The sequence below is a fragment of the Numida meleagris genome, chromosome 12 (genome assembly GCF_002078875.1).
Source record: "Numida meleagris isolate 19003 breed g44 Domestic line chromosome 12, NumMel1.0, whole genome shotgun sequence".
Classification (NCBI taxonomy): domain Eukaryota; kingdom Metazoa; phylum Chordata; class Aves; order Galliformes; family Numididae; genus Numida; species Numida meleagris.
Window position 1 is genome coordinate 7,461,607 of NC_034420.1, and position 27,904 is coordinate 7,489,510.

The 27,904-nt window shown below is 39.1% G+C and overlaps 1 long non-coding RNA gene across 2 annotated transcripts in view; it reads left to right on the forward strand.

The window, feature by feature from the left end:
- LOC110405480 overlaps positions 1-27,904 on the forward strand; it is a 126,111-nt gene that overhangs the window by 51,155 nt on the left and 47,052 nt on the right. For both annotated transcript variants that reach the window (XR_002442907.1, XR_002442908.1), the window contains exon 3: positions 20,335-20,414. This is a non-coding gene — a long non-coding RNA (uncharacterized LOC110405480). The remainder of the gene's footprint in view (positions 1-20,334; positions 20,415-27,904) is intronic.

Consider the following 27,904-nt stretch of genomic DNA (forward strand, 5'->3'; position numbering starts at 1 on the left):
TGGCATCAAGGGACCTCCAGATGATTTGCTGATTTTGTGTTTTTACTGATTGCTGCCTCCAAACCATCACCTCTTGACAGAGAGAGGGCTCACTGCTTATGATAGGGCACACTGCATTATTTTTCTCATCATTGTCTGTTGGCAGAGATGAACAGGAAAGTCATGTAATTGCAAGGAAATAGTAAGTCTTAGTATTTTCTCTACGCAAACCTGAATAAGATATCAGAGGGCTAGATGCCAGAAACAATTCAGGAAGTCACCTGAAGAGTCAAGTGGATTTTTTTAATCCACCCTATCACCGGGTGTTTCCCTACCAGTATATCTTCTGCTGCAGTTGGCCTAAGATAGAAGTTTGCATTTGTTCTTCCAACAGCTGAAAATAGCAATAGTATCTTTACTTTGTTCTAGTGATCAGTGCATATTTCTATTGCAACATGTCTCTAAAGTGAGATATAGTCATTGAATGATTTCGACTTGTGTTTGTGGAAATATATTTATTTTTGTATCCCCTGACCTGTGGGAAAATATTATTTTGAATATCAGGATGAAGACATGGGTCTGGACAGGGGAAAACAAGACAGAATTAGTTTGGTTTTCAAAGTGATCAAGATATATTATTCGGTATTCTGAGTCAGATATATAATGACTGTGCTAGATTTTCAAAATAAGCTATTTACAGAAACCCAAAATCTAGTAGAAAAGATTTATTGGCAGAGTACCATGTGAACGTGTACTTGCTTTTTTCTTCTTCGTAGAGACTAATTTGTCTTTCTTCTCCTAAGAATGAGATCATTTAAGCCAACAGGATCAATACAGGTCAATAGGCTCACAATAGACCATTTTTACATCAACTTTAGAGTAGCACCACTCAAATGAGTCTTGGTAAAAGCAAGGATACTTCTAAAGGTGTAGAAACCACTGAGTTTCTCTGAAGATCGTTTCCATAATCTAATCGAATTACACATCATTTTTTGAAAGAGGGGAACTAATCAATACCATAGCTAATCGATTCTCTCTTCTCCCAGGAAAGAAGGGATGCTAATGAAATGTTTGTAATAGTGCTTGAAATCATTTGATTGCTGTAGCTAAACTGTTTTCAGTATGACTATAGGAAACCCATCTTTACCAGTGATGAAATGGTAACATCATCTACCACTGAAAGACATGCTTTGCTGACTTCAAAGCAAAAAGAGTGGAGATGCAGCATATGCTGTTCACAGTAGAGCATTTCCTGAAGTGTGTTGCCATTAAAATCAGTTGTTCTTCACAGCCCCACATTTAGCAGATTGCACAGTAAAGCAGTGAGAATTCATTTTTAGTAAAGCAGTATGAAAGCAATCTATTTTTCTTCTAAAATGATGACAGCTTCCAAAGGACTTGGATTAGCATCCAGAAACTGAGAAACCTTCTCTCCATGTTTTGTTCCTTTAGTTGATATTCCATGGAAAGATAACAAATAGCTCCTTAAAGAGTTTGAATGCCTTTTTGTTGAGTAAAGGGTAATACCAATAACTGTGAAGAGAGGACGTACTTTCAGACATCATTTCAAGCTTATGTCAGACTCATTTTCTGTTGAAGAACTGTAAACATAGGTGTATAAAGTATGTAGGTATAGAGGTCTTGCCTGGATAACTGGTAGTGATTTCTGGTTTCAAAAGGAGCAATTTCTTTCTGCCTTCTTCTACATAAAATGTCATGTGTAATCTATCCAGCTTAATGGCAGCCTTTCCTTCCTCATATTCTTTCTGATATTAAAGCATTGCTAGGAAGGAAGAGTCAGTTTTGGGAATATATTCTAACCTAGCAGAAGTGATAAAGTTTAAGAGACAGATAGACCTACTGAAAAAATCCCAACAAAACAGCACTGGGCCTCTTTTCAGAGGCCATAAACCCTATTTAAACAAGTTACTTGTGAACACAGAAGTAACTTAGCCTGAGCTCTTTGTTTCAGTCTTAGGAGCCCTTAATCTGCTGGTAAGTATGACAGCAGGAATAATGGATGTGTGTCACAAAATCATTTCCAAGACACCTACCTATATAGTAATGTTACAATATGAGCTGGACTCTTCCTTGTGAGCACTCTCATGCACGAGTTGGACGTGATGATTCCTCCAAGGCACTGGAGCTCTCCTTTGCTTCCACCTTGCTGCATGTGAAGGGATGCTGGAGCACACGACAGTACTGCTTTATCTGGGAGGAAGATATGAGGAAGGAGAAAGCCCTATTTGGCAAAGACCTGCACATACTTCTGTGAGAGGCTGATAGGGAGATCTGAGTGAAAAAACTAAAGGTCAAGTGAGGTGATAAATTGAAGATAAGGAACAGAAAATAATATGAGCATGGAATAGATAAACCTGTTCTGCAGATTTTTCTGTAGCTGGGAGCTGCTGCTGGATTTCCTCACAGCAGAACTGCCTGCCCTGCCCTCACATTCATGCAGAAAGGCTCTCAGTTCTCTGCTGCAGCTTGAGCTGATGTGTGTTAGAGGACGATTAATATACTGAACCAGAGGGAGATTGGCAAAGATAGCCTATTTCTGTGAGTGTTTACTGGGGCTGTGGGGGAATAAAACCAGATCCTTGCTCCAGTAAATCTGACAAATTGAAGATAAGGAAGAATATTAGTCATTACCGCTTACGTTTGAAAAACAGAGTAGTTCACTGAGGAGTTGCTTTCCTTTCAGTATTAATTTTACCACTGTGTTGCTAGTTCTGCAGCCAATGGTAAAGCCAAGGACTTCTGTGAGATGTATCTGTGCAATAAAAGGAAGACTTTAGGTTGGGTATTCAAGCACTGGAACAGGTTTCCCAGAGAGATGGTTGATGTCACTTGCCTGTCCATGTTCAGCAGGCTCTTGGACAATGCTGTAAATATTGTACATTAATTTTTTCTTAGTCCTAACATGGTCAGATAGTTGGACTTTCATGATCTTTGTAGGCCCCTTCCAAGTGATCTATTCTATTCAACTCTGTGTTTAACAGCCAAAAAAACAGCAGGATAAATAGCTTAGAAACATTTTGTTGGGTACAGAATTTTGTTCAAGTATTTTTATTGAAGAGAAGGTCTTACCATAAAAATTACCTTTGCTTTTGAATGGTTATAAGTAAGAAAATTTGCCAATGTTCTTGTTTCTGGAGGAACTATATGTATTGTTCAATTTCAGAGCACTTTTATATTCCAGCGACTGTGATTTAATTACGATCTTCTTTTCTAATTCATTTTAATAACTTTAATTATAATTTCCTTCAATGGTCAATGCTTTGGACACTTCATATAATTATAAGGAATTGCTCTGTGATTTTGCATTAATGACTGTTCACTGATTATAGGGATCTCAATATCTTCTATTATTAAAATGTTCCAACCAGAATGAAATTCAAAGATAGTTTAAAAACAGAGTGCAAGGCCATCATTTTGTAGATGATTGAATAAATGAGATGATCATATTGTTTTTCAGCTTCATATCTGTCTCAGAAGATGGACAGATCAGCACTCTGTTTTGCTCAGTGAAATGGAAAACATGAAAATAGTAAAACAGGTAGTAATTAGAAATGGGATGAGGCACAAGAATGAGACTTGAATTTATACATATCAAATTAAAGGGAAATAATTATTTTTTATTCACCTAGATTTAAATGAAGAGGGGGATGATAAAATAGGAAGTGAATTCAAGTTTGAGTATGGAAGCGGTAGTTGGTGATGGGAGCTTGGGTCAGCCTTCCTTTGTTTCTGAGTGGAAATAATAATTCATCTTTCTGCTGTTCCGCAGCACTATGTTGTGCAAATCAGCATAGCATAACACAGACATATGTTCTGAAGTGTACACTCAAGATAATTCTTCAAGGCACCTCAATTGCTGCTTTTCCTTTTGGTGCTAAGAAGTGGTCTAAAACTACATTCAGAAAGAACTTTGAACTGGCAAAGTACATCTTCATTAACTTCTCTGGAAGTTTTGGGGGGTTTGCTTCTTGTTAAATGCATGAGGAGTCAGGAATGATATATTGGTTAGATTTGCTATGTAAATCACTGCCCTCAGTTATATCTCATGGGTATTGCATATTGTGTGGGTGAAATTTCGTTTGTTTAAAATCCATAAATAAGTAAAATGAATCTAAATTCATTGTCAAACTGGAAAAAGAAGAATCTACAACACTGGGAGTAGTAAAAACTGTGAGGTTCTCAGAGATTCCTTCTCAGCCTTTGGCTTGAGGAGTGTTGAAAATAGTGCTTTTTGTACTTATAGAATGCAGGATTTGCTACGCAGAGCTGAAGTTTTCATTTTGGAAACCATCAGCAAAGCTTCAGCCCCTTCTCTCCCAAAGTGCATCCTCTTATTGTTGGTGGTTCCATGAAAGAACAACATTTGTTCTAATTTGCCTCAATTGTGAATACAAATATATCTCTTCTAAGCTACAAATGTGACTTTACCTGGTTAATGCATTTTATAAAATTAAATATCTGCACTGTGGGAAAATGCTTATAAATCTGAGGTTATTTTCCTGTCGAAAATATCGAAGATTTTCTGATAACAGTAAATGTCTGTTGTGTTTGTGTTAGAATTTCATCAGTGGTTGTTTTTCAAATGGTCAGAAGCCCAGCTAACTTTATAACAGATCGTACAGATAACTTGTTGGCATTGTGATCATCTTTTGACGAAGTTTATGGCTCCCGCATGTCATTCAGTAACTACTTTTTCCAAGTTGTAGAGGAATACCAGCAAAAAGATACATGTCAGAAACAAAGTTTGGCATGCACTGTGAAAGGGTGTGAGAACAAAGTTATGTTTTCATGAGAAAAAGTGTTCTGTTATGAAATAAAGATAAATAATGAGAACAAACATTGCATTAAAAAATGAGGATTTAATGAGCTGGAATTGTGCTCAGTTCCAAGGAAAGCATTTTTTTCTTTCAGTTTTTTTTTCTATTTATTGCTTGTGACTACTTGGGAGCATTACTCAAATTTATATCTGACTCTTTGAGAACATTTACCAAATATACATTTATTAGATCAAATAGTCTCCTTCTCTTAATGTAGATCTCAGTTTTACATGGAAATTTACAGCTAATTTCCAGGCAGAATGGCTGTTCTTCTTTATGAGGCATTATGATTATAATTACAGACATGCATTTATAAAGTCATGATCCACATTCTTTCTAATGAGCAGAGAGGTTAACATTCTATTAATGGAAACTCAATTATATCAACTTTTCCCATTCCGGTCTCGAGTGTATACCAGTTCAGCCAGAAGAGCTTTCAGGGAGGAGACCACCATCCCTGACTGGACTCTCCTTTCTGGAGAAGAGGTTATGTTGTGAGGAATGCTCATTTGCCTAGGTAACAGGGGATGCTGAGAAGGCAGAGATTCTGAATGTCTTCTTTGCTTCAGTCTTTAATGCTAAGACTAGGCCTAGGGAATCCCAGACCCTGGACGTAAGAGAGATAGTCTGGATGAATAAAGACTTTCTAGTGTTTGAGGTGGATCTGGTCAGAGAGCATGTAGCCAAAATCAGCACACAAATCCATGGGCCCCACTGGAATGTACCCGCATGCGCTGAGGGAACTGTCAGAGGTGACAGCTGAAACACCCTCTTTCATCTTTGAAAGGTCCTGGCAAACGGGAAACTACAGACCAGTCAGCCTCACTTCTGTCCTTGGAAAGGTGGTGGATTGTTCTGGATGCCATCTCCAAGCAATTGGAAGCGAAGAATGTTATCAGGAGTGGTCAACATGGATTCACCAAGGGGAAATCATGCTTGACCAACCTGATAACTTTCTGTGATGTCATCATTGGCTGGGTAGATGGGGGGAGAGCAGTGAATGTTGTGTACCTTGCCTTCAACAAGGCGTCTGACACCATCTCCCACAACATCCTTGTTATGAAACTTAGAAAATGTGGGATAGATGAGTGGAACGTGAGGTGGACTGAGAAGTGGCTGACTGGCAGAGCTCAGAGAGTGGTCATCAGTGGCTCAGAGTCTGGTTGGAGGTCTGTAACTAGCAGTGTAACTAGCAGCACCAAGACTGGTGCTGGTTCCAGTCTTGTTTAATATTTTCATCAGCGACTTGGATGAAGGGATAGAGTCCACTCTCAGCAAGTTTCCTGATGATACAAAGCTGTGAGGATTGGCTGATGCACCTGAAGGCTGTGCTACCATTCAATGAGACCTGGGCAGACTGGGGAGTCAGGAAGGAAGGGGCTGATGAGGTTTAACAAGAGCAAGTGTGGAGTCTTGCACCTGCCGAGGAATAACTGCATGTATCAGTACAGGTTAGGGAATGATTTGCTGGAGAGGAGCTCTGCAGAGAAGGACCTGGGGGTCCTGGTGGACAAACATTCTTTACAGTAATGGTGACAGAGCACTGGAACAGATTGTCCAGAGAGGTTGTGGAGTCTCCTATGGAGACATTAAAGACCTGGCTGGACGCCTCCCTGTGCGACCTACTGTAGGTACCTCCTTTAGTAGGGGGGTTAGACTCGATGATCTCTTGAGGTTCCTTCCAACCCCTGTGGTTCTGTGATTCTGTGACTTTGTAGTGTTTCTGGGTCCATGCTAACCTAAGAGACTGCCTTACTGAAATGAACTGCTGAACCTTCTTGCAATTTTTTTTATTATCAGTAAGTGTTTAAAACAAAAATAGGGAAAACCAGGGTCCAGTCCTGATCTCTGAAATGAGAAGGAGATCAGCTTCAGAGATCACCTCTAGATTCTTCTTCACCTAAAGAGATATTTGAGGTGTAGCATAAGAGGTGGTCTCTTGTCCCTTGTTTGATTGACTTTTTCGAAGGAGAGCTGTTGCAGCCACTCTCAAACAGCAGCCTGTTCTCTTTCTTTGAAAAACATCTTGTGTTTCACAGTTGTAGTTTTAGTGAGCAGGTGGACAATTGAATCATTGAGTTCATAGTCACGCTGGCTGCAGAAATTCATCCGGTTTCAGATCACCAGTTCTAAACAACCACAAACCATATTGTGCTTTAGAGAAAGCATCTGGTTTATTTATGTGAGCAGTTTATGGAGCTATTCATGTTTACCGTCATATCCTACACACAACCTGGCTCATACTGCTATAGAGAGGCATAAATTTGGCATAAACCATCCTGGACCACTGAAAAGCCACCAGTTTGAGCATGAAACTTTATTTTCTCTCAGCTTCTGGGAGTGTGGCTGTTATATAAAAAAAAACTTTCCATGTTTCAGCTTTGGTCCATCAGTTGGGACAGCAGAAGTGCTACAAGGCCAGCTGTACAAGCAGAGCTCTGCTTTCCCCTGCTCAGGCACCAATGCTCAGACGCCGCAGGCAGGCTGGCAAACACCGTGCTATTAGCACCCAGCTCTCACTGCAGGAGGATGTTAGCTGTTCACAAGTCGACACAACAGAAAGCATGTGCACAAAGCCTGTAAATTTAACAGTAGAAGAAAAAATTTGAGACTGCTAAGGAAGAAAATCTGCTTTGGCCAAACTAAAATCTTTTACTGCAGTAATAAACAGTCTGTCCCTCTCTAGTACAAGGAGAGAGTGCATCACATAAGTGCATACTGCTGGTCACTGAAAGACTATCTCTGCCTTGAAGCAAGCTGATAATTTTCTTTTTCTGATAAATATAAATATTTCTTCCAAAGTAAGACTTTACTCATTATTCATGAATTTACAGTATCTTAGCAAAGGGACAGAATGTACTGCAGTGATTAACAAGCAAATACTTTCATAAATCACCCTCTTGACATGTGTAAGATGCTAACATATTTTGAGGTTTAGGCACAACTTGGGGCAGAAGGGAATTTTTTTGCTTGTTTTGGTTTTGAGGAGACTTGGTCTTTTATTTTTACCTCTTGCCAGTGGGTAGAAATATTACTTTGCTCTTCCCTCTTTCCAAACAGGCATACCACAATGACTGATACTTGGCTATAGATGAGAGTTTCCAAAAGTATACACTATCAAGTTTCAGCTAGACATATATAATTTGATTGATAATGTAATGTGATTATGAATCAGAGAATATACCATAAGTTGTAATTATAATATGTAGTTGTTCAGTATTTTTGTGCCATAAATCTCTCTATATAATCTATAAATTGAAATCTAAACTGCATGAAGCAGAATAAGAAACTTCTTCAACAGAAGAAAGTGAGTCAGTCCCTGCTTTAAAGTGTTTACAATCTAAGAGACATGGAGACAATTTTTTCTAGTAGGTGACCTGGCGTGAACTGTCAAGGAAATGCCCTTAAGCAAAGATGAATAGAACAAGGTGTAAGGGACTGGAGAAGTCAACAGAAAAATTTCATCCCATTGGTGAGAGGTAAAAGAGTCTATTGCCTTAAAACTGAAACAAGCAAATTCTCTTGGAAAACAAAGGTTGCTCCAAGGGCTTTATTTTTAAAAAAGCAGGCAAGTGGAAAGAGTTGAAAGGACAAGATGACGGGGTGATGAGGAAAAATAGACTAGAAGGACCTTAAGATCTCTCAAATTTAGCCATTTCACCATATGCTTACATATGGCGCAAAAGGTAGGTAACAATCTTTGAGTTGTTGGCACTACAGAAGTCTTTATGCTTAGCAAGCCTGCTGGCACCAGGGAGGGTGGAAACTGGAAGTTCCCCGGTTACCTTGGGCAGCCAAAATTCCAGCCTCTCCCCATGGGAGTGCACTGCCAGTGGGGTCCTGTGGCAAGGGGTGCAGCGGGCAGCGGGATGGCTGCTCCGGGATATCCGGGAGGGAAGCCTGGGTCGGTGGGGAAGAGAGGGGAGAATTATGCAGCTTAAGCTTCAGCGTGATGCTGGTGATGAGCCTGATTGAAAATTACTGATTTTTTTTTTTTTTTTTTGGACAACAGTCATGTCCATCAGAAAATTCTGCTCTTTGGGCAGTTTTTTTAATGACAATAAAAATCACATTTTTTCATGCAGAATAGACAATTTTGGATGAGAATATTTTGTTTTGTGAATATCCAAGAATAGCACTTCCCTTGAGAAAACATTTTAAACTTGTTTGTGCTAAATCTTTAACTAACCCTCAAGAGTTACCTCTCTCCTTTTTCATTTAACAGTCAGGGGAGACTTAGGGCTCATTCTAATCATTAGTCATTACACAGAAGTGCCTATCAATGAACTTTGTATTTTCCTTCCAGTCAGTGACTATTTATTCCATTGAAGAAATGTATAATAAATACAATTCATAGAAACAGCAGTGATATGTCTGGCAACGCCAGGAAAAAGTCTCACATATCTCATAGCCTTCAAAGAAAGATCTGAACACTCATTGCATATCTGATGCCTACAAGGTACATAGCTATAGCAAATCAATTGAGGGAGACGGCTTTAAATGTTGTCTCTGCACCCATGATGTGTACATACAGATCCATGGTCTCCCCAGCCAGATTTCCCTTTCCCCACAGCCACCGCACAGCTGGCTGAGGATGTTGTTCTGCCAATGTTATCATGCACTTCTTACTTCACCAGCCCTCGTAACTGTCTCCAGTGACAGTTTTCAACTCTTTTTTCTTTGTGTGTGTTTTTTGTTTGTTTGGGGAGTTTATTTGTTGGGGTTTTTTTTGGCATGTGTTGTTCTTGCTCCTCATCTTGTTTTATCTATTGTTTACTTTACTGCTTTGGCTTTTAAGACGCTGTTGTTTTTTCTCAGGTATTTTTAGAATGTCTGTTGTAGTCTGATTAAAAGACATAATTCATGTCTCTGCGTTAGAAGCTTTCTCAGGTCCTTTTAATGACAAAATAGTGCATATCAACAATTTTTGGATGACCACGTCATCATCCCAGGAGAACTGGAATAGAACAAAATGTCTTGGTGAAATGAATTTTCTGGAATTTAATCGCCAGCTGCGTACTGTAGATCCGCAAGGGTGCATATTCTTTTAAGCTACAGAAATTAATTGCATTATTAAGAGCAACTCTGCTTCCAGCTACAGGAATCAGAGCAGTTGACAGGGGCTGCTTGGCCTGTTGTGCTGATGTTTTTGCCAGCCGTAATTTTAATCAAAAGGCAAAGCATAGTTCAGGGACTGAACAATATAAATAAGGAATGGGAAATGAAATTACAACTTCAAAAATATAAGACCACAGACCAGAAATTAGAGAGACAAAGCAATTAAAAAACTTTATTTTGCCTGTGTACATATTGTCTGTAAGTAGCCTGTTTTTTTTTTTTTTTTTGATTTTTTGTTTTTTATTTGAGGGAGCATTGTATTTGTGAGACATGTAATATTGCTCCTGTGACTGGGAAGAGTCTTCACGTGCCCATCCTGCTGCTGATAGTCCTTTCCTAAGCATCCACTGCTGAGATGCCAAGTGCAAGGGACCTTTGGTCACTCCCACCATGGCATTCCTTCTGCAGAAGTCAGCTGTGTCCCTGGTGCAGAACTCTTTTGTAGGCCTGGAGAGCATCCAAGCACACAGTGAGTGAGAAGGCCTAAAAAGGACAGGTGGGGAAAGATGGGGGCTGGAATTACTCATGGAAGTTGCAGAATGCTGTCAGAGCTGCCCTGAGGTAGGGCTGGACAGCATGAGGGGCTGGGGCAGAGCACCTGCAGTACTCGCCCACTCCCTTCAGCACTGGCCAGCACCATCAAGTACTAATTCTAAGAAAAAAAGGAAACCAAATGAGCAGTCTTCTTGAGTTACTCTAAATGACCATGATTAACAAAATATGCACGAAATCTTACTATTCCTTACTATTCCTTCAGAAAAATTCTTAAGTATCAGTGTTTATACTTAAAGTTATGAAGTCACCAGTTATAGGCTGGTTCCAGTTCCAAGAACACATATTTTCCAACCCTAATACTTTTTTTGGTATTGCCCTTTTAAAACCTTGACAACTAGAATAACAACAATGTCATTTGAACTGAGTGACAGCTGGACATAGGGAAGATGGGAGGGAGCGGTGGAGTAGAGGACTCTTAGAAGTGAGTGGAATGTTTTACTGACACTGACATATAGCACAGAGACAACATACAAAAAAAGAATTAAAGAACAAACCTTGAGTATGTCTATTTATATGTCCCACCTCTTGTAATGCAGGAAAAAGCTCTATTTAACAGCAGCGTAAATTGACATCTTGAAGTCAATTACTTTGAAACTGCTGAGTGCTGTGATGCCACAGTGTGCAAAAGACCTTCACCAACCCTTCCTGACAGCTTATCGTTTTACTTTTCGGCAAACATATCTTGTCTTGGAATTACCTAGTGCCTTGTAAATAGAGTTAATATAGAAAGGGTCACATTTTGCCTTTGGTTGAGTACAGTGTTACAATTTCATTAAGAACCAGAGGACAGAAAATAGTGTGCTTTTTTAATATTTAGATGGGTGCACATTTTGCTTTTTATAAATTCAGGGGAGCCAGGGAATAAATTGCTGACAGTGAAGGTCAAGAGCTGAAGCCCTACTGTTCATATATATATATAGTACAAATAATAATGTAACAGTATAGTGTAGTATACTATAATAACATAATATAATAGTATATAATATGATGTAGTATAATATAATACATAAATGCCTTTAAATAATAAAATAAAGCATCTTCCTCTTGACAAGCTGACTACTCACATTTGAATTCAATATACTCACATAAACTTCATTCTCTGTCTATGCCGTCATCCTGAAGTGATCCTAAATCTTACCTCTATTGTTATGAGTGCATCTATATGAGCATGTTGAAATATCCAAGAAGAGATATTAGTGCCCAGATCGGGACAGCTTGTCCTACCTTCTCATCTTCTTGTCATGAACTCCACTGGGACTGTGCTGGCTGGAACTTTAGTGAAAGACACTTGAAGGAGGGGAATATCTAGTGAACGTGCAGTAGGATATAGATGGATTAAGCATTATTGCTCCTGTGAATGCGACGGAACCTTTTTAGCAATTTTCAGTTGCATCCCATATCTCACTCAATATCTGTGGAAGTGCAGTGATTTCAATTACAGTGTGAAGTACTGCTGTCTCAGATGCAATGGATAGGATTTTTACTTCTAATATTTAAAATATCTTTTTTCTTTTAGCATATGTAAGAAATTAACGTTGGTATAAAAATAATCCTTTGTTTTGAAGTAATGAGCAAAGAGTCCAGCTGAAGTCAGAGTGACCTCTCAACGTGGCTAGCATCTCCCACATGCAATCCATGGGCATTGCCTTGGATCCCTAGCAGTCACTCTTGGAGACGAGGCACTGGGGTAAGAGTCACCCCCTCCAGACCTGCAGCGGTTGAGATTCCTTTATGGTGTGTCCTCTTCATTTTTTTGTGGAGAATGCTCAGACAATGAACTAATTGTATAGCTTGAGAGAAGCAACATTAATTTGATAAATCTGACTTCCAAAGAATAAAGCTGTAAGTTCATTTTTAACCATGCTTGTTTTCTATTGTCAGTCAGTCATGTTGCAGGAGCCACCCTTACATTTCTAAACTATAATTGATCTTATAGGAAGACCTGTATTACAGCCATATTTATTTGTGTATTATGGAGAAATAGTAAATAACTCAGTAGTTAGTAAAGACAGTCTAATTAAGGCAGTAGGTAGAAACATCTGTTATTGTAAAGTGCAAATTCATGAACAAGTCCTGGGCATGCCCAGGATGCATAGCAAGGTGATGTACGGATCTACTGTGTGGAAATTGCTAGAAACAAATGAATTTAGACAGTGTCTTCAAAGTGTGCTCCTATGTGTCATGTTCGGCTGCTTGGATGCGGTAACTTGAACTCTGTGGTTAGCCTCCTTGGACTTCTGTGATATCACAAGCATATAATTAGCACTGAAGCAGGCCAGAGCAGTAATTTTTCATGTCATTCATATCCATCCTAATAGCTTCTCAGTTTCCATTAGGGTGTATGGTTCAGAGTCCCTGATCGGAAAGGCTCAGTGTACTGACTGGCTGTGTTTAAGTACGGTGCTCGGCGATGATACAGGAATAGTGGTCATGTGCCAGGGAACTGATGTGATCAAAGGCAACAGAACAGGTTCAGTTTTGGAAACTGCTAGACTCCCAGTCTGTGTAGTGTCCACAAACTGGAGAGATGGTAAAGTGAATTGCAATTTCTCTCATTAGTGCAATATAACAAGCAAAATACAAAACAAGCAGGATACATCAGTACTTAAGGTTGCTTTCAAGGAATAAGAAGAAACTTAGCCATACTGGATCTTTAGGCATTGTCCACCTTGACTTTGTTATTACAATATAGTGGCTCAAACTGAAAACATGCAAAGATTGATCTTGTTATCTGAGAGCCTACAATACCGATAGAATATCTAGTGCTGTAATGCGTGAAGGTTCTTTTCACATTGGAAATACCTCTTGTAGCTATGTGACTATGTGGATCCCAAGATAAAGGGAAACTTTGTGCTAATTACTGAGTATTTACATTAGCAATGCCAACTCATGCACTGCAAAAGTGAGTTCAGAGTCTAAAAAAATCATGTAAGGAATTCAAAAGCAGAGAATAAAAAAGAGAATAGTGTGGGTTTTTTTCCTTTTTTTTTTCCTTGCCTTTTTTGGAAACTGAGGTTGTAAGGCTCCTTGTATTTTCAAACTTTTCACCACAAACAAGTAGCCTAGAAACTTTATTTTCAACACATAATTACACAACAGGGGCCTTAAGGATGTACTCTGCAACTTGCAAGAAAATAACCAGATTTGGCACCACAGTCAAGGCAGACCCATACATCATTATTCCAAGGAAGCACAGAACTGCTTGTGTTAATAACATCCAAAACCCAGCTATATTACTTTTAGTTGCCTTTTAAATGTCACAGGATGGAGCAGAAAGGAGGTGGGATAAGGAGACAAGACAGCTGTGAAGCCATTTTTCTAAAAGCTAGTCTGCTGCCAAGCAGGGGAACTGCCCAGCATTCATTGTCTGGGTTGGGCTGCAGGGTGCTGGGATGTGCCAGGCAGGGTGGGAGTATGGACAGAAGGATGCTGAAAAACACTCATGAAGTATTCAGGTGGGCACTTTGAAGAAATGAAATTAAAGCTCATCTTCAAAATATGTCTGGTAACGAATGACATTTTCATAGGCTTACAAAGGCTGTCAAGTAAACCCATAACTGTTATTTCCTATATATGGTTCCTACAGTGCAAGTGAAATACAGGTTCTTAATAACATACGAATTCTGCTTTGCTGCTCAGTGGGTTTTGATTCTATCATCACTTACAATTCCTTATTCTTAGTTTGTTTAAATACATCTCCCGCGTCTGCCAAATCTGCCCGTTTCTCCTGGGGAGCATCTTAGCAGTTCAAAGCCCCTTCTCTGCAGCCAGCTCTTCTGCTCATGGGTTCTTGTGGCAATGCTTTATGCTCTGTCTTATGCTGAGCAAACACAAGGTAGGATTCTGTCCAAAGGAGGCTTTATTTGGATTCTTGGAGCAAATATGACTTCCTCAATCTTAAGTTTTCTAAAGAGAAAAGGAGGGTCCAATTCCCCATGCAGTTCTGCAACAGCACTCACATTGTATTTTCCTTCCGGCCCTTTCACTGGAAAGGCACAGAAAGTGCACTCCTATAAAGTGATGTAAAAGCTGAATGTACACAGCTAAGGTAAGGGAAAGAAAGTAAAGTTTATACCTAATTTTGCTGAGGGATCATTCCTGGGGGAAATAAATGAGAAAAGTAACAGATATTAGATTTACAACTGATGCTGTCTTTAATTGATTTTCTCCCAGGAGATTTTCAATTACATCTCAACTCATGCAAACTTCTAGCATCTGCAGTATCCAATGGCAAGGAATTCCAGCTCACAGTATGAGGAAGTACAGTTATTTAGAATTTTTTCTCTGCTAACTTTACTAGACACTTCCCCATTCTTGTTTTGGAAGATAAGTATGTGATCATTCTTGCTTTGCTCCATCCACGCCACTCATGGTGACCAACTCCTTGTAGCACAGTCCTTGAGCCTTTCCAGGTGGAAGGCTCCTGATCTTTGTAAGTGTTCTTTCTGCAGAAGTGGACACATAACTTTCATCAACTGTCTTGCCAAAGGGGCAGGAGGGGGATTGCATAAGAAGATTTAGTCGATAACAAAATCCTGGCCAAGGGAACGGTTCTGAGTTTCTGTGCAAAAATCCTTACACTTGATCCTTCGATATAAAAAACTTCAGTTTAAAGCTGCGCTAGTTCAGGGTCATTGTTCTTATTTTGTTTTACTTGTTGAGAAATAACTGGCAAAAGTGACAACTACTATCAGAAAAAAAAGTCTGCTAAAATGTGCAGTCCTCAATCTACTTTAGAAATCAATTCTGGTGGAATATTTGCAGAAAAAAAAAATCAATCCAAATGTAATGATTTCATAAAGTTAAATACCCTGGGGATTTCATACGTGAGTGCCAACTGAGCCTTAGCTATGCTATGCTCTGGTGATGCTAACAAAAATTACTGAGGAGAAAATACCGATGTAACTTATTAATTCTTCTATGAATCTTGAGCATAATTTAAAAATACATCCAGATTTGCAAAGTGAAGCTGCATTTTATACGGCTAGAAATTTTTTTTTTCATTACATTTTTTGCCAGTAGTCATTTCACTGTTCAGGTGGCTTTAGAAATTTCAGATATCTTTTTCCAATTATTAATTACTAATAATATTTTGCTGAAAAAATGCTTACAGCCTTGAAACTAACTGCACTGATATAAATAAACTGTATTCAAAGAAGATGCGAAAGAAAACCAGATGAATGAAATAACACCACTGCTAAGCATTACATTTTTGATTTCACAGCAAATTATTAGCTCTTCTAATTCCTATTTTTTAAAATAATGCCGAGTGCTTTTTCCACTCTGAGTCTAGTGCACTGATCGTTCACATTTATAGTGTTCATAAACTATTTTCAAATAGTTATTCCTTTGCTTTACTTTCATTCTGCCATGGCAAAAACCCAATGCCTTATCTAGTGCTAGAACACTTATTGATGTGGGTTCTTTGCTCCTAAAACTAGGTCATTTGCAATTAAAATAAGTCAAAAAAGAGTTAAATGTTTTGGGATCACATGAGTTTGTCTTTTTTTTATTCACTGTTTTCAGATGAATCAGTGCTGGAGCTGTAAGGCCAGGAACTTGCAGGGCTGTGTGCTGCAGAACAGCTGGGGCCATATGTTGCCCTTTCCCTTTGCTGATCCAGCAGCTCATTGACAACTTGTGAACGTGCAGTACCAAGTACTACTCTCAGTTCATTAATCGGTTTCTTTCAGCATTTCCTCCGTCAGTTTTGTATCTCTAGAAAACATAGCCTGCCTGGCATGTCTTGTTTTTCAATGCTTTACCAACATGCTTCAAGCCTAAGTCAGTGATTTATGAAACCATCCTCTATTTAAAGTAGAGTAAGTGATCAAAATATAAAACAGGAAGCATCTCAGTTGACATGGAAACTTGCTCAGGCTAGAAACTAGTATTTTCCACCATATCTTTCAAAAATCATAAATATCTAGTGTCATGAGCAGTAAATACTCAAGTGCTGCTCTTGAGAAAGCATCCGGCATTTTTCTTTCTTATGAAGAGCGTTCTGAACGTTTGGAGCTCAATCCTCCCTTGGTGGCTGGGAAGGGATTTTCTGCTGTTAAAGTCAGCTTGATCTTTAAGGAGCCCTAGCACTGCTTTGCTGAATGTGTCTTCTGCTGTAGTCATGGAAATACATAAAAATTGCAAATTGCAGTTACAGTATGTTTTCTAAGCAAAAACCAGAACTAGCAATTTTTATTGGATTTATGACGAGCTAAAGAGCGTTTATGAACTTTAATTAAAAAGCAAGAACAGAAAACTAGTATTGTGAAGACTGACAGTATTTATGCACCAGTTTTCCCTGTAAATTTAACAAGGAGTCAGAAATATGGTCCATCATTTGATATTTAGGAACTGCTTGTGCTAAACGCGCTTTGACACACAGATGAAAACCCTGCTATTTACTGGCTCTTTACAAAGGCACTAATAAATGTAGTTTTCCCAATTACATGCTCAAAGCACCACCAGTAATGTTTCCCAGATCATCGAAGCAGTGACTCCAACATGCCTTTTACCACATTTCTAGGCCATTTTTCAGTGCGATTTCCTCATGTCGGCTGAACTGTAGAAGGTTCCATGACCTTGAATGGGATGTGTGATGCACTGAGCTACGCCTTCTGTTCCTTGGCAGTGTGAAGGGGCAAAAGTGTGGATTTCTACTCCTTCTGTTTTCAAAGCAGTCTCCTCTACCTTGCCTGGAGTCACAAACCTGTTTCTGTTAGACCCCAAGGGGACACTAGACAAGAGTAATTTTGTGAAATACTAGCTCACCCGAACTGAGGTGCCGAATCTAAAAGAAATATTCTGCATTTAAATATTGGATGCTGGAACTAATCAAATCCCAGTCTAATTCTACACATTTCCACTTCTTTGATTTCCTAACCCATATACAGCAATATTGACCAATCACCCTCTTGAAATGTGCTGACTGGCTTTGCATGATTGCCAGCGTGCAGGGTCCACACTGGCCTAGCTGCGCAGTCCCCCTGTGCCTTAGGTACAAACAAGCAATTTTCCTATCAGGAGCACAGAACACAGGAAAATGATCTACAGAAGCAGAGCAAAGGTAGAAGAATAAATCAACTTTAACTAAAGCCTGTGCTTCCTGGCAAAGAATAACAATGAGAATGTTCCAGAGTACTGCCCTAAAACAATCAATGAGAGAGAGAACACATTCTGAAGGCAAAAAGTTGCTGTGTGAGCATGAACTGAATTACACATCAACTTAATCTGGTTGTACCCTGAACTGTTGACAAAATCGCAGGGGAAAATACTTAACTGTGACCACTTTCCATGAAAATGCCTTGGAAATTAAACATTATGAAATATTTATTGTGGCCCTTATCAATTTGCACACATCCCAAAGAAACCTCTGTTACCTCATTATGGCCATTTGTAATAACAAATATTTCACCTCTTCACCCTCCTCCACTCCCCCAGGATGGAAGAGCTCTTTTCTGTGTCACTGACTGGCTTTGTTTTTTTGGAAGGTGTCACAAAAAATGCATTGTCAGGCATGGGGTAAGAGAAATAGATGTGTGTGACTGCTGAAAGGTAGAGATTCCAAGCATCTTTCCGACATATTTAATATAGATTGCTTCATAGGCTGCTCATTCAATGGTTATAGTCAAGATAAATCTGAAAATCAGGGAATATTAACTCTTCTTAATTTAAACAGATGTTCACTGAATATGAATTGGGAAAGCCTGTGGAGGGATACTGCTATCTTTACGGGATAGTAAAATAAAATAAGCTACTATCGAGTAAACAACTGCACGCTAGGAATTTCAGGATGTCTGATGATGTTTGTGTCATTATCCCTAGGCTTTCACCATTCAGTTAAATACTCATGAAAGGAAATGTAAGGAGTTTTCCATATCGTCCATTACCATGTGCTTCCATCTGGATCAGCACTGAATTGAAAACAAGATTGTTGTGTCATGGTTTTTGACAAAGAAAGCATATTGTGCACATACTGTTCTGGTTATCTAATGGAAAAAGTTTGGAGTTGATGGGTTGTTTTATTCCCCACAGCCCATACAGCTGTCTCAGAATTTTAGTGCTATTATTTAGTGCTGTTAGATACTACACCCAAAGTTTTGACTTATTAATAAACTTGATATGAATAAAGATAGCATCATACTAAAAACAAATTATACAAGTTTGAGAAAGCAACTAATCCTCATGCTTCACAGTATGAATTATGTCTTGGGAAGAACACAGTTGTTAATTTTAAGATTTCTTGCACCTTTCTCTATAGTAACATTTGAATTTTATCAGCTCACATATTACTAAAAATATTTTTAAAACTAAGCATTTTCCCTCACCACTTATTGGATCGCTCTGTCAGATAGTATGTGTTATCTTCAAACTAAAAGCTAAGAGGAGGCTTAGAGCCCATGATTCACACTTTATATTGTAACAGAAAATTTAGATAGAGCTTTGCCAATGATTTCAGAATGACTTGTGTAACTGTTGGCTCAAATAAAATGTTTCTCCCCCCTCTCCAATTGCATAATAAATAAAAGATCAAGAAGTGAAGAAATGCAAATAATGTTATTGGTGAGAGTGATGAGACCCTGAAACAACTTCTGAGAGATCTGGTGTTTTCTTCGTCTCAAAAGGCTATTAGTTACACAGTGATGTCTGCCCATAGTACAGTCTTAGTCTTAAATGCAGCACCAGTTCTGTTGAGCTCTGTCCAGGAGTTGCTGGATAAATTGTAATGACCTTGGCTGGGCTGGCATTTGAGTGTATGATCTGAACAGTCTTTCCCATTTTTAACATTTCTGAAGTGATAGGTACCCATAGGAGGTTTACATATTAACAAAATTGCACTGGAGATGTTTCTCAACTAGTGACATGTGACCCTTAAATGGTGGAATAAAAGGTGGAACAGGGAGGAACTATGAATTGTTTCATTCTAAAGCAGAAAAATCTCATCCTCCTCCATCCTCCCACTGCCTCTTTCAAGGTTAAGTATTTTCTGTAACCCTCTAAAATCAAGCACAAAAATAAATGCTGCTGCTTTATCACTTTTATTGGTTGTACATGAGCTTATTATTTCTTTTATAGCAAAGATTAGGACACAGAAAACTTGACTGTGGAAAAGTCGAGCCAATGGAAGAGATGCACAAATATTGCCTTAGAGGAAAGCCCCTAAGAAAATAACTGGGACAAAAGCCAGAATCTTTGCATTCTTCTGGGCATATTTGTTCACAGTCTTAATTTAATTAAATGTAATGGTATTCATGAATGATTCTAGTGCTTTTGTGTCTGCTCTCTCAATCAGATAAGCCTTCCCCTTATCTATAGTCCTATTTGAAAGCAATATTCTAAATAATTTTCTAAAATAAATACACTTAATATATATATCATTTACTCCACATCCCTGCTGTCTAACAAAGTAAAAAATATAACTGAAGTAGAAATAATCTTGCCTCTTGTTGTAAGCATTTATTTTCCTTCTCTTCTAAGGAAGGTTTTTATTTGGCTTGTCTTCGTAAATCTTCCCATTTGCTCTTCAGATTAACCTTGCTGGTTTTCAGCTCAGGGGATCATAAAGTAACTTGTCTGTTGTACCTGGAGCTGGAAGCACCTGCCAGTTTAGAGGTACTGCAGAGAACTGTCCCTTTGTTTAACATCAGCATCAAGGATTGAGTAGGCTGCATAATATGAAATTATTTGTATGCTCAAACGGAATAAGCTTTATTTGGAATTTCTTCTGTTAAGCGGTTCGCTAATTTGCATATCAGTATTACATTAATTAAAAGAAGATTGTTGCCCACTAAACCTGCCATTAAGTGTTCACTTGGGTCATCTAACAGATATCTACCTTTCCCAGGTCTCCTAGCACAAGACACATCTGGAGTATGCAGCACAGTTTGGAAAGAGTGAATAAAGCTTGAGACACTGATTGCCAAGGTGAGTGAGGCACAGCTGTCAGTTCAGCTTCCTACATCTGCTTGCCAAGGTGTACTAGCACCTGAGCTTCTCCTTGTCTGTAGTTACAATTTCAGCACTGTTACACTCTTATAGAAGCATTGTATTTTCTCTGTTACTGAACTGTGCACATGCATGCAACTCCAGATAATTGTCATTTACATTAGAACTTTTTGCCTTGTGAGAGAGGGGAATGTACATCCTTGGAGACATTCACACCTTGAGCAGGCATGGCCCTGAACATGTTCTGATCTTGAAGCCAGATCTAATGTTGAGGCTGGTCCTGCTTTGAGCTGGGGTGAGCTGGTGGTGTTGGGGGTGGCAAGGTTGAACCAGAGATGTGCAGAGTAGTGATTCAGAGTAGTGATGGCACTCCTGTATTTGTTCTGGGCACAAGATTCACAATTGGTTGCATTTACCAAATAACAGATGAACTGTTTCTGAACTGTATCTGAATACCAAAGAGTTCTCCCACTCTTTACAACTTTGCACTTTCTATGTTATTAGTTATTAGTAGATATAACTTGTTTATACATTCTGACTTCGAGGAAATGTGTGACAACAAACAGCCCACTGCTCTCCCCTGCCCTTGTCCTCAGATGCCTTTGCTCACACTAGAAATATTTCCTTTTCCCTTTAACACAGAAGTTTTTCATCCATCACTACTGCCACTGGAAGAATTTCCCCCTCCCGCTCTCAGAGCAATTTTGAGCATTAGCGTTTGACTGTTATAAAATGTTTTGGATAGAAGTAAAATATGTCCTGCTGTTCTTCAGATGCTTCAAATGTTTCTGCAGAAATTATGTATTAATTTGCATATAGAGAAAGGCCAGAAATAATTTTTATGTTGGAATTAGTAGTGTGCATGTGTGCATGTCCATTTAATTTGAAATATTATATTAAACAAAACAGAAGCACTTTAAAGTTGATTATAGCAATATGTGACAATTAAGGAAGGAAATTTTCTATCTTTCATTGCTCTGACAAGTGATTTTATTGATTGCATTTTTCTTAATCTACATCTTTAAAATTGTAATGCTCTACAAGAACTTAGTTTCTTCATTTAATGTGATTCTTAAAAATTAACAGTTGATCTGATTGCTTATGATGGCTTTTAAACATAGACAAATACATTCTCTAAATTTGCAAACATTTCCTAGCTATTTTCAGGGGCATTTGCTAGTTAAGTAGTTAAAAATTGTTTGAAAGGACTAAGAAATGGACAGGGACATAGCTGGTAAAACTCAAGTGTCACTGGGAGCATGGCACTGTACTTTGCTGATGTTACTGTCTCTGAGGCAACAAGAGTAGCTATGAATAATGATTGGGCCGGAGTCCCATCCACAATAGGATGAACATTATAAATAGATACAATGTTTTTTAAAGTATCACTCTTTTTTTTTTCTGCTTTTTTTTCCTTTTTTTTCTGAAATAAAAGTAATATTCTGAACTGAAGTTCACATCTCAAACTTCTGAATTCTGTAATTTTTTGATGGACAGTGCTGTAGACTCCACTGGGTAAAAAACGTCGCCACTCAAAGATGCGTTATCAGAAATATTAATTTCATCTTCCAACCAGTGAGATGGAATAAAATGTAAATAGACTAGGTCCTTTGTTGTACAGCAATGTGGAAAATCCCATCTTCTTGGTCTTTGTTGTTTAGCTCTCCATTTGCACAGTCCCTTGGCGTGAGAGCAATGCAGCATCCAGAGGGAACTCTGCAGCCCACTTGGGAAATCTCCTCTGTTCCTCAGAAGTGTGCTGCCTCTGCTTTGTTGAGATCTATGCTCAGCACAGAGAAATTACAGCCATGGCTTTTGGCTTTTCTTCTGCCATCTATCACAAGTTCCTGGGTGGTCCAGTTCAGTAAGTGCATCCATCTGTAAAATAACCATTCTGGTAGAAACAAACTGCAATGCTTGAAAATAATGTTCTCTTCCATAGAGATTGTTTCAAAATCAGCAGCTTTAGTGTTTCCTACTGCCTTCCTCTGTTGCCTTCTTTCTGCTGGAAGAGAGTGTTGCAATAACAAAAGCTGCAACGGGAGACTTATGCCATACTCATCTCTTGCACTTCAGATGAGTTTTATGAAGATCCAGGGTCTTCAGCTGTGTTCACTGTCAGGGCTTTGCTGTGGAGAGAGTAAGGAAATAGTCCTCACTCCATGAGCACTTCCTAGAGCAGCTCATGCTCCCTCCTCACTGCAGAGAACTGCAGGGATATGAAGTTCAGTGCTGCCTGCCTCCATCCCATGGCTGCCCGCAGTGAAAGCCCTGGCTGATGCCCGCTGGCTGAAGCTATGTGAGGCAAAGTTGAGGCTGAGATGCAATACCTCCCTTTTCTCCAGCCTGATTTGTCTGTCACCCTTATTCTAAATTTAACCTACACGTTTACGAAATGCAAAGGGAAGAATTAGAAATGCTGGTTAGTTAAATTAAGCAATGGAACATCTTGTGTTTATTTTTGGTTTGAAAAAGTGGATTTTCTTTTCCATATGCTGAAGTTCTGCTTTCAGAGCCCTGCTGGTAATGTGCATGTTTTCGAAAACTTTGTGAACAAGTAAATGTTATCCATGCATAGATTGACCTTTGGCTTAGCTTCTGACCCTTTCATGGTTATTTTTGGCAAGAAAGTTCCGTAGAATAATAAGCAGTGGGACTGAAGTGTAGTCTGTGGGCAGATGGGATAGAGGAGAGCCATGCTCTGGGCTGATAAGGCTCTGTCAGAAGGCTTTCCCCAAGGGAGGCCTTTCTCATCTCCAGGCTGCACTTTGCTGTCTGTCACCTCCTGTGAGCTGAACCCAAGAGGGAGCTCTGCAGCACCTTTGAACCTCTGCCTGTCAAAGGCAGCAGGCTCTCAGTTTTTCTTGTAGTTTTCTCCAAGAGTGACACCTGCCAGATTCAGAAGGCAATGACGTGCTGCTTTTCAGCATCCCAGAACTTTGTTCAGTGCGTCTGAGCCAAAACATATATTTACTTAGAATCACAGATGCCTCCTATCTTAATTTAATAGCTATTTCAGCCCACAATGAAGTCTGTTGTCCCAGAAGACCTGGAAATAAGTTCTGTGAGATTTTTGTTAGGAATAGCACGGTACAGAGAAGTATCTAATGAACACAGCTGATCTTTGGCCTGTGTAATTTTCTGTCTCTGAGAGAATAATATCAGTACATAAACACTGTATGTTGGACTCCTTGCCTGCTGCAAATGCCCTCTTTAAGAATTCATCATGAGCTTCCTGTACTAGAGGGATGTTGGAAGCAAATGTTTATGATAGAACACATCTCTTCTAACTGGAGATACCTTAGCACTGAGCAACTTGTCCAGGTTATCCTTACTGAGAATGCAGCAGCTTTATTCCTCTCCTCCTAGAATAGAAGTCTAAAATATTGGATGAATTGCCCTTTAGGAATGCCAGTTTATTCCTGCTGTTAGTGACGGCAGTCTAGACAGCTAGCCCAGATGCTGATATTTGTTAGCTTCAAGTACAGATCAGATGAAGGGGCTTACTGCAGAGATATACCAGTTGTTACTGGTGGGACAAGACATCCAAGAATTCAGCTTCTTTCAGTTCAGAAGTCAGCCCTGTAGGATTTTTTTCCCTGAAAGACCTGAAATACAGAATCTTCTCAATTTTCAAAAAAGCAGCTCTTCCATTAATGCTCCTATTTAATGCTGTATCTAAAACTGTCAACCCACAATTCAGTAAATTTCTTTGAAAACTGTGTTGTGAAGATGCTTTTCAGTATAATGACAGTGCATTTTCTTTATCGTATTATTTTAATTAGAATTTTTATTCAGTGCAATTTTTGATGTTAACCCCGTAACTCTTCTGACAAAGTAATGACTGATCTACAGTGTTTTCTTCAGCTCTTCACTGCGTTATTAGTAAGTAAAGCTGCATACTTTCACTCATCAATACAAGAAACATTTTGTATATTGGCTAACAAGGCCTGTCAGCTGTACAGAAATAGCCATGCAGTTGCTGAGAATGTGTTTAAAGAAAAATTAATTCTGGATAAAATGCAGGTTTAAATCCTGCGTCTTTAAGTCCTTGCCATCTTACCTGGTGCAGCACTCTGCAAATATCACCCATTAATGACAGATCTTTGGGCTTCTGCACTATTTCCATCGTTCTTTATCTTGGGACTTATATATTTTTATTTTAATTTTGTTAGAAAAATCTGATGTCCAGAGCTTGTTGAAGGAATGGAGGTGATAAATATTCCTCCTTGTCTCCTAACATTGATGTATCTGCTTCTGATGGATTTATAGGAGAGGTGAGGGAAAGGGAAAGTATAATAATGCTATCCAAATAAGTTTTTAATATAGTTTTATGATTCTGCATTAGCATCTATATAATGAGACTTGTGAAATAATCTGTTACATTCCCAGTGTGTAACTCCTGAAAGCCACAGGTTTCTGCCACTTTGAAAGTTAAAAAATCAAGGTTAGGTCATGCTACTCATTAACCAGTATCCAAACCTGCAAACAGTTCTGCAGATTTCGAAATAGTAATGTCTTTTGTGGGGTGCTATTGAAATGATCAGGAAAGGTTTTATACAGCCAAATGCTCACAATGATTTCACTAGAAAAGAAAAAGAAAAGAAAAAGGTGGTGAACTTTTCTGGGTAATTTCCACTTGTTGTCCATACAATACTGAAAACATTTCCTGTTAATAGCAATTCTCGTGACAGATTCTGAAATCAAAATGTCAAAATTCAGTCTCTGCTGAAAGGAAATCCCCAGCCCTTTTGCAAGTTTCTCTGCCCATGCCTATGTGAAGGACGGATATTTTGGGATTCATGGAGTGGGGCAGTACAGATTCAAGTGCACTTCACTTTGATGATGAATGTGAGAGCTTCCCACAGAGGGCGTTTGTTTGTGCCCTTCCCATCCCACACATTCTACATCCATCATCACCAGTACCTAACCCATAGCACACCACAGAGTACAGTGTTTTTCTCTGTCAGCCTCAGTTTCAAATGTATTTCCTGTGAGCAAGCCTGGAAGATCTCCCAGGATGTTCTCTGCAAACTCTGTCGGTATTTACTGCTTGTAGGGGTCTGAGGGCAACTCAGCATGCTTGGGAATGGCGAGCAATGGGTCGCATGCAGTGGACCTCGGGCCAGAAACACTCATCTGTCGCAAGGGTAATGCTTGAGGGGGCATGGTTTTACCATATGCCTAGCAGCTGTTGATTTATTCTTGTAACTTGGGATTTATAGTGAATAATCCTCTCTGTTAACCTAATACCAATACTGAGACTGGTGTGAAAGCAGAAAGAAACAAGAAAAATCGTGGGCCCTTCTTGAATGACGTTTCTGCTCTTACCCGCTTTTCATCCATTGGTTTCCAAGCAATTAAAAACATAGGCCAGTATTACAACTTCCATCTCTACGCCTTCCACTGGCAAAACAGTGATGTGTGTAGAAGCAAAGAAAACGAAGTCTCTTGAGTCCCAGGCAGCTACCATATCTGTGACAGCACTGTAAAAAGGTCTTATTAGTGAACATCTAATCTGTTTTCTCAGTGTTTGGTAGTACATGCAGATTCTTTTTTGCTGGCTTGTTTTAGACACAGATGTCACTTTAAATTAGAGTAAATAAGAGCAAAGCAGTAGAGTTCCCATATAAAGAAAAAAAATAAAAGGGCATTGTTTAATCTTTAAAACTGTTCCCTTCTCCCCTCCTTCATCTCTCCTGAACTTAAAATATCCAGCTATAATTAAATATCCTCCTTTTAAATTAGGGAACTGTATCCACAGGATTGTAGAGGGCAAGAGGCAAAGACAGGATGAGAGAGTGCAGTTTTCACCGAGCCGTGCAGTGGGAACCACGATACTGCCTCTGTTCCAGTCTCTTTACACAGTTTCCCACCAGGATACTGAGCTATTTGTACACACCCTGCTGTGCAACTAGGCTATATGCTAAACTCATTTTACGTATAATTTATACTATATTGCACTTAAAAACACATAAATGCAATCAGGTCTTCCTTATTTTGGACCTTCTTTAATGCTCCATATTCACCATCCACCTCCTTCTTTGTCTTCCCTAAATTCTCTGCTCTTTCTTTTTAGTTTTTAAACTAAAAGAAGGGAGATTTATGTTAGATGTTAGGTGGCAATTCTTTACTCGGAGTGTGGTGAGGCACATGGTGCCCAGAGAAGTTGTGGATGCCCCATCCCTGGAGGTGTTCAAGGCCAGGTTGGACGGGGCCCTGGGCAACCCGATCCTAGTGGCTGGCAACCCTGCCTATGGCAGGGTAGTTGGATCTGTATAATCTTGAAGGTCCATACCAACCCAAGCCATTCTATGATTCTATGATTCCCCGTGCAAAAAGAATAATTGGATGGGGGTAAGCGGATGATTACAGCAACCCAGCAAAACCTTCTCCTGCTCTCCACCAGATCCCAGCCTTTCTGTCTGGCTTTCTGAACAAGAAGAAACTAAGCAATACTAACAAGCATATGGTGGTAGGATTCAGCAATCCTTCTGATGTGCCATAAGAAACAGCAACTGCCTTCTGTTCTCCTTGCTTCCCTCACAAGGGCAAAAAAGGAGATCTGCATGAGGTCCTGCAGCAGTAGAACTGCTGGACTTCCAGGTCTGTGCTTCACAGCTGCCTCACAGCATAACAGCATTCAGGCTTCAGAGCCTTTTGGCTGTGGCTGCGTTTCTGTGCAGTTATGAAAAACAGTCTGTGAGATATCTGCAAATGTACAAATATAACTGCATACATAAATTTCCATGTGTGCAAACAAGCAAATAAACTAGATGGGTGAAAATAATCATGACCTGGTACAGAAAATTTATTTTGACTTGTTCAGAAATGAGTACCATGATGCTGACGTTGCACAAGGCAAGTGATAGAGTGGTTGGTTGGTTGTTTTTTTTTTAATTTTTCTTCAAGAATTCTTTTCTTTATAGGAAGAGGTTGAGAAACATTCTCTTTGGGCAGGCTTTGAAGAATTCTAGCTTCTGAGGCATACCCAAGAGTCCTGTTGGTACTTGACGGCACAGCCTTTGTTTGAGAAAGTGTCCTAATTTCAGAGCGCACCAAAACAATGCTATCATTAATAAAATAAATAAGTACATAAGTTCTTGGGACTCTCAGCTAGCATAATATAGTGGTGTTAAAAGGACACAAAGAGTAATCTGAGACAGAAAACCTGCTGCTGTTTTTTATTAATTCTGGATCTTCTCTCTTTTCCTTGCTATTTGTACGTAAAAAAAAAAAAGCTTGTAATTTGAGAATAGTGACATCAATTAACAGTTTAATTAGAGTTGCAAAGAAATGGTGTAATTGGAAAGGCTACAGTCCAATGATATGCAAATTAATAAGTTTCATTTCAAATTAATTCTAACTAGCAAGATGTTGGGTAGCAGATTTTTTTTCAGCATGACAAGGTCTCTAAATACAAAATGTATACAAATCTCTGATGGAAGAGGAAAATAAAGTGACAAATA